We start from the raw sequence: 9,458 nt of genomic DNA on the forward strand, positions 1-9,458 counted from the left end.
CACTCACCCTCTGCCTTAGCCGCAGTGCCTTTGCATATGCTGTTCCCACCGCCCAACACTCTTCCCTGTTTTCTTTGCTGAGTAAACATGTTAAGACTTTCTCCTATCTCAGCTCTCAGCAAAATGATTAGTCCCTTCGCCCCAGAAATGTTCCCTGATCTACACAGGATTTCATGGTCCCAAGCACCTCTGGTTGACAGGACCCACACCACCCAAGGGTGGAAGTGACAATTCTTTCTCACCAGGCCTGACTCTCCTGATAGAGGGTAAATCCCCTGAGAGCAGGGCTGGTGTCTTCATTATTTTTGCTTTATTCTTTCTCATGTGCTGTGCACCTGGCACATAGTAGGGCTACTTGCTGAATGGTGAAATGGACGCTCCCACACTGCTCACCCAGGGCTCCTGTCCGATGGCTTTGCTGGCCACCCTATGCCAGCCCATGATCCAAGTGGCCCACCACCTGGCACCAAGTCCTCTGACCTAGTTGGACAGACTTGAGCCCCTACAGCAGCACCTGCCCCCAGGGTGTGGTCACCCCCAGGCACCCCTGGGCTAGACCTTGTCCTAGGACTGGGGACACACCATGGTCCTCTCTGCTGGTGTGCGGTACCCAAGGGTTTCTCCTCGGTGCCCTGGACATTTGCTCTGGCTCATCCTCTGCTATGGGGGCTTCCCTCTGCTATAGAGGATGGAACGTGTACGCCTCCACCTGCTGGAGGACAGTAGGGTTCTCCTGCCGCTCCCCACCACTTGTGACAGCCAAAAATGTCTGCTGACATTGCCAACGCCCCCGAGTCACAAACGTTCACAGAAGCACTATTTACAATAACCAGAAAGTGGAGTCATCAAATACCCATCAACAGATGAATGGACAGGATATCCCCTTGTGGCTCAGCGGGTTAAGACCCGACGCAGTGTCCATGAAGACATGGGTTCGAGTCTTGGCCTTGCTCAGTGGGTTAAGGATCTGCTGTGGTGGTAAGGTGCAGCAAAGGTCGCAGATGTGGATGGGATGCAGCGTTGCTGTGGCAGTGGCGCAGGCTGGCAGCTGCAGTTCCCATTCAACCCCTAGCCTGGGAAATTTCACATGCTGCAGGTGCAGCTGTAAAAACGGGACCACAAACGAACAGATGAACGGGTAGGCAAGTTCGGATATGTCCACTGGGTGGAATGCTGTCCAGCCATAAAAGGGAACGAGATGGTGATTCATGCCACAGAGTGGAGGAACCTCAAAAAATGTGCAAAGAGGAACAAGTCAAACCTGCACGAAACATGCAGGACAGGCAAACACACGGCGACAGAAAATGAATGTTTTCAGGGGCTGGAGGACTAAGGGCCTGGGAAGGGACTGCTAACGGGTATGGGGTCTCTGATGCGGGTGAGGGCGATGATCGGAAATGAGACCTAGGTGACGGCTGCACGACCCTGCGAGTGTACAAAATGCCACCAAACTGAACTTTTTTTGGTTTTTTTTTTTTTTTTTTTTTGGCCATATCTGGGGCATATGGAAGTTCTGGGGCAGGGGACTGAACCTGTGCTGCAGGAGTGACAATGCTGGATCCTTGACCCACGGAGCCCCCAGGGAACTCCAAACTGAATATTTGAAATAGTTAAATGTTTATGTGAACTTTACCTTATTAAAAACAAAGTAGAGGAGTTCCCATTGTGGTTCAGTGGTTAACGAAACCGACTAGGAACCACGAGGTTGAGGGTTCGATCCCTGGCCTCGCTCAGTGGGTTAAGGAACCAGCGTTGCTGTGAGCTGTAGTGCAGGTTGCAGACGTGGCCCAGATCCCACGTTGCTGTGGTGTAGGTGGGCAGCTACAGCTTCAATTCGACCCCTAGCCTGGGAACGCCCATATACTGCTGGGGCAGCCCTAAAAAGAAAAAAATAATAATAATAATAAAGAAGGAAGGAAGAAAGGACAAGGAAAAAAGAAAAGAGAAGAAAAGAATCTTCTGACTCCAGAAAAGCTGGGCATCGGAACAGGGTGCTGATGCATGGCTTGAGGGGACAGCTGGGCATTTCACAACCCATTTCCCAGAGGAAACACTTCACTTCCCAGGGAAACAAGTGTTTCCCATGTTTGTACACACTGGCCTCATCTCGTGTCTTCCTGGGACACCCAAGACCATGGAAGGTCCTGGCACGGGTCCTGTGACACACTGGGACCTGGCTAAGATTGGGGAGGTCCCTTGGGTCATAAAAAGGATGATGCAAGGGGAGACCCAGACCAAGAAAGCAGGCAAATTGTGCCGAGTGATAAAGCGACACAAAGTCTAAGAAAGTGACTGTGGTGCCCTGTGGGATGTGGATCCCGCTTTTACAGCGGGTGGTGACGAACAGTGTCCAGGGGGTGACGTCTAAAACCAGAGGTGAGAAGAATCTTCCGGGTAGGGGCCAACCGCCTCTGACCCCAATCCTGCTGGATTGTAAAGTCCTGAGGGTCTTGAGTGTTAAGAAGGCTCTGGCTGCATCCAGAGATGAGGGGTGGGAATGGAAAAAAGGGTGCCCGGAGCAGAATTTTCAAGGGCAGTCCCCTAGCCAATAGGGTGGCTGATCCCCCACTCCCAAGGCCCTAACCACCTGGATGATTGGCTGAAGCCAATCCAGTAGTCCCATCCCTCCTACAGTGATTGGCTCCAGCACAGGGCTGTCATTTGATCAGGACCAATGAGGTGTGAAGGGAAGCCAGGGGCGGTACTTCTGGGAAAATGGTCTTCCCACCCAGAGACCTGCTGGAAAACGATGGTTCCTCTGTGCATCTGGACTTTACTCAGTCTGGACGTGATGCCAGGATCTGCAGCAGCCGCTTTGCCACAGTGAGGGGGAGCCAAATGGAGAGCGAGGCCAACACTGATATGGCAGCATGGAGGAAAACAGAAATCCTGAATTCTTGGTGACATTCCTGAGCTGTTGAATTTAGTCGAGCCTGGAGCTGTCCTATCTCTGGGCTCATTACATGGGACAAACTGATCTTCCTTAGGGTTAAGTCTGTAGGGCTGGAGCTTTTTTTACCGACTGCCACATACATCCTGATGGATACAAACCGAAACTGCATCCAGCCTGGCTGATGAGCATCCAGGAAAGCAGAGGTTAAGAAGAAAGACTACAGGAATTCTCACTTCCTGAGCACCTACTCTGTGCCACAGTTTGAACTTGGTGCTTGGCTTGGGCCTCTCCTTAATCCTCAGACCCACCCTTTGGGGCAGCTCCTACAATGTCAACCCACTTAACTAAAGAGGAAACAGGTTGTGGGTGAAGGCGCTTGCCGGATTCCAAGTGGCGGGAGCAGGATGTGAACACAGGTCTGCCCTGGCCCTTGGCCAGGCTGCTTCCCTGGTGCTGCCCTGGGGGGAGGAGCTTCAGCCATGGTTTTTTGCGAGACCCATCATCTCCCAAGAGCTGAGGATGCTGACGTGCCTGACAGCCAGCAGCCCCCAAGAGCCAGGAGCCCACCCGAGAGAGACTGGGACCCTGAGCGGGTTCCATTTGACCATGGGGACACCACTGTCAAAACCCATAGGATGATTCCACACAAGCCTGTTTCTCCCTTCTCCCTTTCCTGGGGAGCCAGCGATTTGGGTCACATGCCTGGGAGAGGTCGATGGGAACAGCAGGACACCCTGCCCTTCCCAGCAGGGACCTTGGAGAACACGTTAGCTCGGCAGGAGTTTAAAAAAAAGAAGAAAAAGAATCCTTGACCCTTACTATGCAGCGCCTGGTGCACAGAAACCTATCGCTTGGCGAAAATAAGCTGTCCCATCAGAGATCACAGAGTGATGGGCGCGCAAATTCATGAAGTGATTTCTGCCCGGCATGGGAGGGAGGATGAGGTGGCAGCCCTGCTCAGCCCCCATCCTACCATCCTTGGCATCCTTTCGTCAAAAATCGGCCCCCAACTGCTTTCCTGGCTTTTTAAGGTCTGTTTTTCTTATTACAGAGGCACAGGTTTTGTATGAAAGGAAAACAGGGAAAAGGATGGATGTTTAAAGCAGAGAGGTTAATGCAAGGACTTGGTAGCCCAGGTGCAGAAGCGCCGAGAGGCCGGGCAAGGGACAGTCGCCGCCCATCCCCCAGAGAGGGGGACAAAGAGAGGGAGGTGGGGTCTGGCCAGCCCGGACTCTGGGCTCACCCAGAAGAAGCTGAACCACAGGAACATGAGGCCTGGTGAGGCCAGAGCCGCAGAGGAGACACAGTCACCGCTCAGGGCCCCGTCCCAGGTGTAGAGATGGGGGGACCCTCTGGCTTCTCCCTCCCACCCTCCAGCGGGGCTGCCCTTTGGCTGAGCCCAGAGATGCGAGAGCTGGGGCCATGGTGGCATCAGAGTCAGCCCCCTGATAAAGCCCACCCAGAGTGGGAGAGGGAGCTGGACCTAGGGGCAAATGGACCCACAGTCGCTGCAAAACAACACCCCCACCCATACACACAGACCCACACAGACACAGACACAGGTAAACACATTTACACAAACACACACAGACACACAAACCCATACACACAGATAAACACAGTAACACACAAAGACACACACACACACAGGTAAACACAGTTACACAGACACAAACACATACACACAGATAAACACAGACACACACAGACACAAAGACATAGACACATAGATTCACAGACACACACAGATAAACACATACATACACCAGACACAGATACACACACAGACCCACACAAACGCCAATACACACAAAGATACACACACACACGGTGACTGCCTCATTTTCTCCTTCCCTTCTTCCTCTTTGCCTTCCTCTGACTGGACTGAAAGCTGATAGAAGCCAAGCCACAAAGGCAGAAATTTCCAATCCACCTGTTAAATGTCTTCACTGAGCATCTATCATGTGGCAGGAACTACTGTAGGCCCAGGGGGCTTGCGTCCTAATGGGGGTGTGGCAGAGAGTGATGCTCCCCCATCAGAACAAGAAACAAATGGAAGAACAAGATAACCCAGGGCGGTGGGTGGCGTGAAGAAGAGAAAACAGCGGTGTGCAGGGAGAATGGGATGGGTAGGGTGGTGGGCAGGGAGGCCTCTCTGAGCAGGGCTCATCCTAGTCAAGAGGAGAGTGAACGAGAGAGAGAGAAGCTCAAGGCCTGTTCCAGGCAGGAAGCAAAGCAGGTGCAAAGGCCCTGAGGTGAGCACCAACTTGGCCTGCGGCAGAATCTTACTGTAACTGACTTACCGAAAGGTCTCTTTTTGTGCTTAGTTGTGCAAAAAGGAGAAACGGCTTCTTAACCAGGCTACATGGGACCTCCTGGCTCCACCCTGCACACCAGGGCACTTTGTTAAGAAATCCTGTCCAGCCATGCAAACTCCAGGCTCCTCTCTCAGTCTGAGTTCACGTGGAGAGGAGACTAGTTTGAGGCTCCTGGCGACAACACGCCAGGACTGTCCCTCCTCCACCCCCCAGGAAACTCAAGCTCTGTGTCCCCTGGGGCAGCTCTTTCGTCCCAACACTTTTGTTCTCTTCTTTGAGCCTACAGAGCAAAGCCTTCTGAAGCATGTTAACAAATGCAAACACAAGGGGGGTGGGTTTGAGAGGGGAGTGGGGAGCCCCCAGCCCCACCAGCCACAGCGACTTGTGTGACACTGGGCAGAAAGCAGGCCCCACCCCAGGACAAACAGCAGACACCATTTACATCCTTGCATCCGCCATCAGAAACGGTGGCTTTCTCTGGATGGTAGAATTTGGGTAGATTTTTTTCCTTATCTGTAGTTTCTAATTTGTCTACAGTGATTATGTATTACTAAGAGCATGGGCCTGGGTTCAAATCCCAGAAATGTCCCCCGGGCCACAAATGCAGACTGTCTCTCAGCCTCACATCTACCCCCTCGAATGCCACAATGACGGCACCTGCCCCACTGGGCTGTTGTGCAAATTAAAAAAAAAAAACAACCAACACCATAAAATGCTGTGTATAGAACACAGCATATAGTCAGTGTCTTATTCAATGTCAGCCATGGTGACCTCATTATAGAAAACTGGAAAGTCAGCCTCAATAACTAACTTTTGTGCTGCCGGGTTACGCCATGTGACGTTACAAAAAAGCACTGGGGAAAAAAAAAAAAAAGCTGGGCATTTTTAGCGACATGGATGGACCTAGAACTGATCCTGCTAAGTGAAGTCAGCCATACAGTGAGACACCAACATCAAATGCTCTCACCGACATGCGGAATCTGAAAAAAGGACAGACGGAACTTCTTTGCAGAACAGATGCTGACTCACAGACACTGAAAAACTTACAGTCTCCGGAGGAGACAGTTTGGGGGGTGGGGGGATGTGCTTGGTTGCGGGATGGGAATCCTGTGAAACTGGATTGTGATGATCATTATACAGCTACAGGTGTGATAACTTCATTGCGTAATAAAAAAATGGATACATAAAAAAAAGAATATTTAACACTGATTAAAAAAAAAACCTGAAGGATGGCTGGGAACATGCTCGGGTCTGGGCCTGTTCAAACCATGCTGTCAAATGATGCACAGTGACTCTTTCAGGCACAAGGAGTAAAAGTGAGGCAAACAGGCTTTATCTTTTCACTTTGACCCACATGGGGGATGCCTATGTAGGTGATAAAACAAAGGCGCATCTGTCTGAGTTTGTCATCGTGATTGAGGTAAATAGAAAAATACAAAATGCCTAAACCCCTTAGAAAAAGAAATAGCTTCCTGGTTGCAGTTTAAAAATAAATAAATAAATTAATTAAATTAAATAAAAAGCTGGGGAATGATCTCATGCCTGCGGGTCAGCCAGGAGGAATGGAAATCGGACAGGCGAGAATGCATGATGAGCGTGCCTGGGACACAAAGAGTCATGCGTCAGTGTCAGAGGGACCAGCCGCAGTCTCGACCAGAGCTGCAAGCTTTCCACACAAGGGGGCTGTGCAGATGGGCGCTCGACAGCCACCCCAACCAGGAGTGCAGGCAGCAGCAGGGATCCAATGGGCTTCTGGGGGTGACAGAGAACCCGTGAAAGCCCTACCCACTGCTGCTCACACCCTTTCCCCCCGGGCAGTTCCATCCCCTTGGACGGGGAAGGTGTGAATTGGGGGGACATGGGGGAGGGGCAGGGCAAAGGGCGATGATTCCTGTAATACTAACCCTTGTGAAAAATAGCAATAGTACACAGCATCCTTTTAAGTTACCTGTACCTCAGATGCTCCCTCTGTGCTTCTCTGTGACAGCATCCGTCCCTAAGCCTCCCCTTCCAAGACGCAACTGTTACCCAGAAGTTTGTGCTAATCGTGCCCTTGCTTTTCTTTAAAATGTGACCGGCTCTCCGTCCCTAAGTAACCACCTTTCTTGTTTTAAACTTTACGTATCTAGAATAATGCTATATCTACGCTTCTGACTTGCGTTTTCACTCAGTATGTTCCTGAAATTACTGTTATTGCCTGTGGATGACATGCATTCATTTCATCAGCGTGTGTCATTAAACTGTGTGACTCTCCCAAATACTTAACAGTAATCACACTCACAGAGTCTTCCTCTAAGCCAAGAATTTCACATACTCAGTGCCCAGGTTTGCTACTATTACTAGCAGGAGGCAGTTGCTATTGTTAGCCTTGCTTCACTGATGGTGAAGCAGAGGCTGGGAAGTGGCAGTTCTCAGGGTCGCCCAGCTGGTCAATGGCTGCGATGGCACCATTATTACAGAGCAGCGTCACCCGGGGCTCTGTCTGTCATTTGCTGCCCTGACATCACATCTCACGGTGGAGATGGGTCCCAAGTCCCCTGACCGCCCAAGACATGGATCCCCTCTCACTCACGGGGACCTGCAGTCACAGGGCCCCAGCATCTGTGACCGAAGGATCCCACCTGGACCCAGCGCTCAGCCCTCACCCCCTGGGGTCAGCCTGGGCCAGCCTGGCCCTGCTGAGGAGAACGTTCCCTCCCCGGGGCTGGCAGAAGTGTCTACACACCCTGCTCTGCTCCCCCCAGGACTGCACAGGCATCTGGATCCTCCCTGAGCCTCTTCTCAGGGCTGAAACCTCGGTATCTCTGATGTCCAAGCAGCTGAGGCACACGCATGACAGTATGGCTTCGCTGTGCCCTTCCCTCCTCCCCAAATGCCCTTCCCAGCTTCTAGCAAAATCCTACTGTCTGGCGTCAGAGCCCAGACCCTCTCGGGGTTGGAGAAAGGGGGACATGGCAGCTTCTTGGATGAGGCTCTCAGCCCCACCAGGATCCATGAACCCCCGTTTCTTCAACAAAGCATCTTTGCCATTACCGGCTTCCAGTGTCATTTGCTCACTGAACAGGGATGCTGCAGGGGTGGCGGAGGCACCCAGCAATGTACTTCCAGCAACGCCCTTTCATATTTGCGTCTCAGTTTCTTCTTCCAACCCTTAGATAAAATTTGGCAGTTTTCACAACTTTTGGGGGTCGCTCTTAGTAATAAAAAACCAGCCTATTATGTACCTGTTCGGCTTGTCCTAGCCCTCTAGCAATCAAGGAGAAACGTCTTCGATTCTTGACAAATGGGTCTAACAGAAGGCTGGGAAAACTGGTCCGAGGGGGTAGAGGAAGTGAGCCCAGCTGAATCTTCAGAAGAATAAGAGAAAGAGAGACAGAAGGAAGGAGGAAAGGGAGGGAGGAAAAAAACGGGAAGAGGGCGTGGGGAAGGAGGGGGACTTATTTGAAATCTCCAACAGATTTCACAGTTGCCAACAGACCCTGAAAGGCTGGGGGCCCCAGGCAAGAACCAGTGGGGACGAGAACCAACCACTAATTATGAGTCCCTGGCCGGGTGTCAAGGACAGACGTAGGACTGGCTCACGACACCCCCTGCTGGAAGCAGCTCGCCACTGCTGAGGAAAGAAGTTGGCTATTCGCATGGAAGACGGCCTGACCCGGTCTGACTTGAATCCATTCCCTCCACCTGATTTGCTCAACAAGTAACAACACAGGCAAACTGGGAAAGATGCCTGTTCCAAGGAGCCCATCACTGCACGTGTATCACCGTAAAACATGGGAACTGGGTGGGAGGGGGAAGGACATGTGTCCACATGGAAGGTTCTGGTTAAAAGAATTAGGTATTTTAGGCAGCAGAATTCCACGCCCTTTTGAAATGATGCATAACTCTGCTTACTGACTTTGAAAACACCACAGAATTGTAGCATATTTCAATTTTTGCAAAAAAAGTGTGATGCACCTGTGCCCAGAAACCTGTGGAAGGACACGCACGAATGTGGTCACGCTGGCATCATGAGTCTCCCCTTTCTTTGCTCTCTCATGCATTACTATTTTTCTACAAATGATGTAGTTTACGTACATAAAGTGATCAAGGGACTCTTTGGTTTTGTAAAGGAATTGCTGGAGGAGCATGTGACTTATCCAAAGGAATTTTCTCCAAGAGTTTGCAAAATTCTTTGTTTTGAGGGCAGTTCCGTTACTTACATTTACTCAGCTCCAGGTGGGTCAAGGTCTAGAGTCAGGTCTCCC

The sequence above is a fragment of the Sus scrofa genome, chromosome 6, assembly GCF_000003025.6.
Source record: "Sus scrofa isolate TJ Tabasco breed Duroc chromosome 6, Sscrofa11.1, whole genome shotgun sequence".
NCBI lineage: Eukaryota > Metazoa > Chordata > Mammalia > Artiodactyla > Suidae > Sus > Sus scrofa.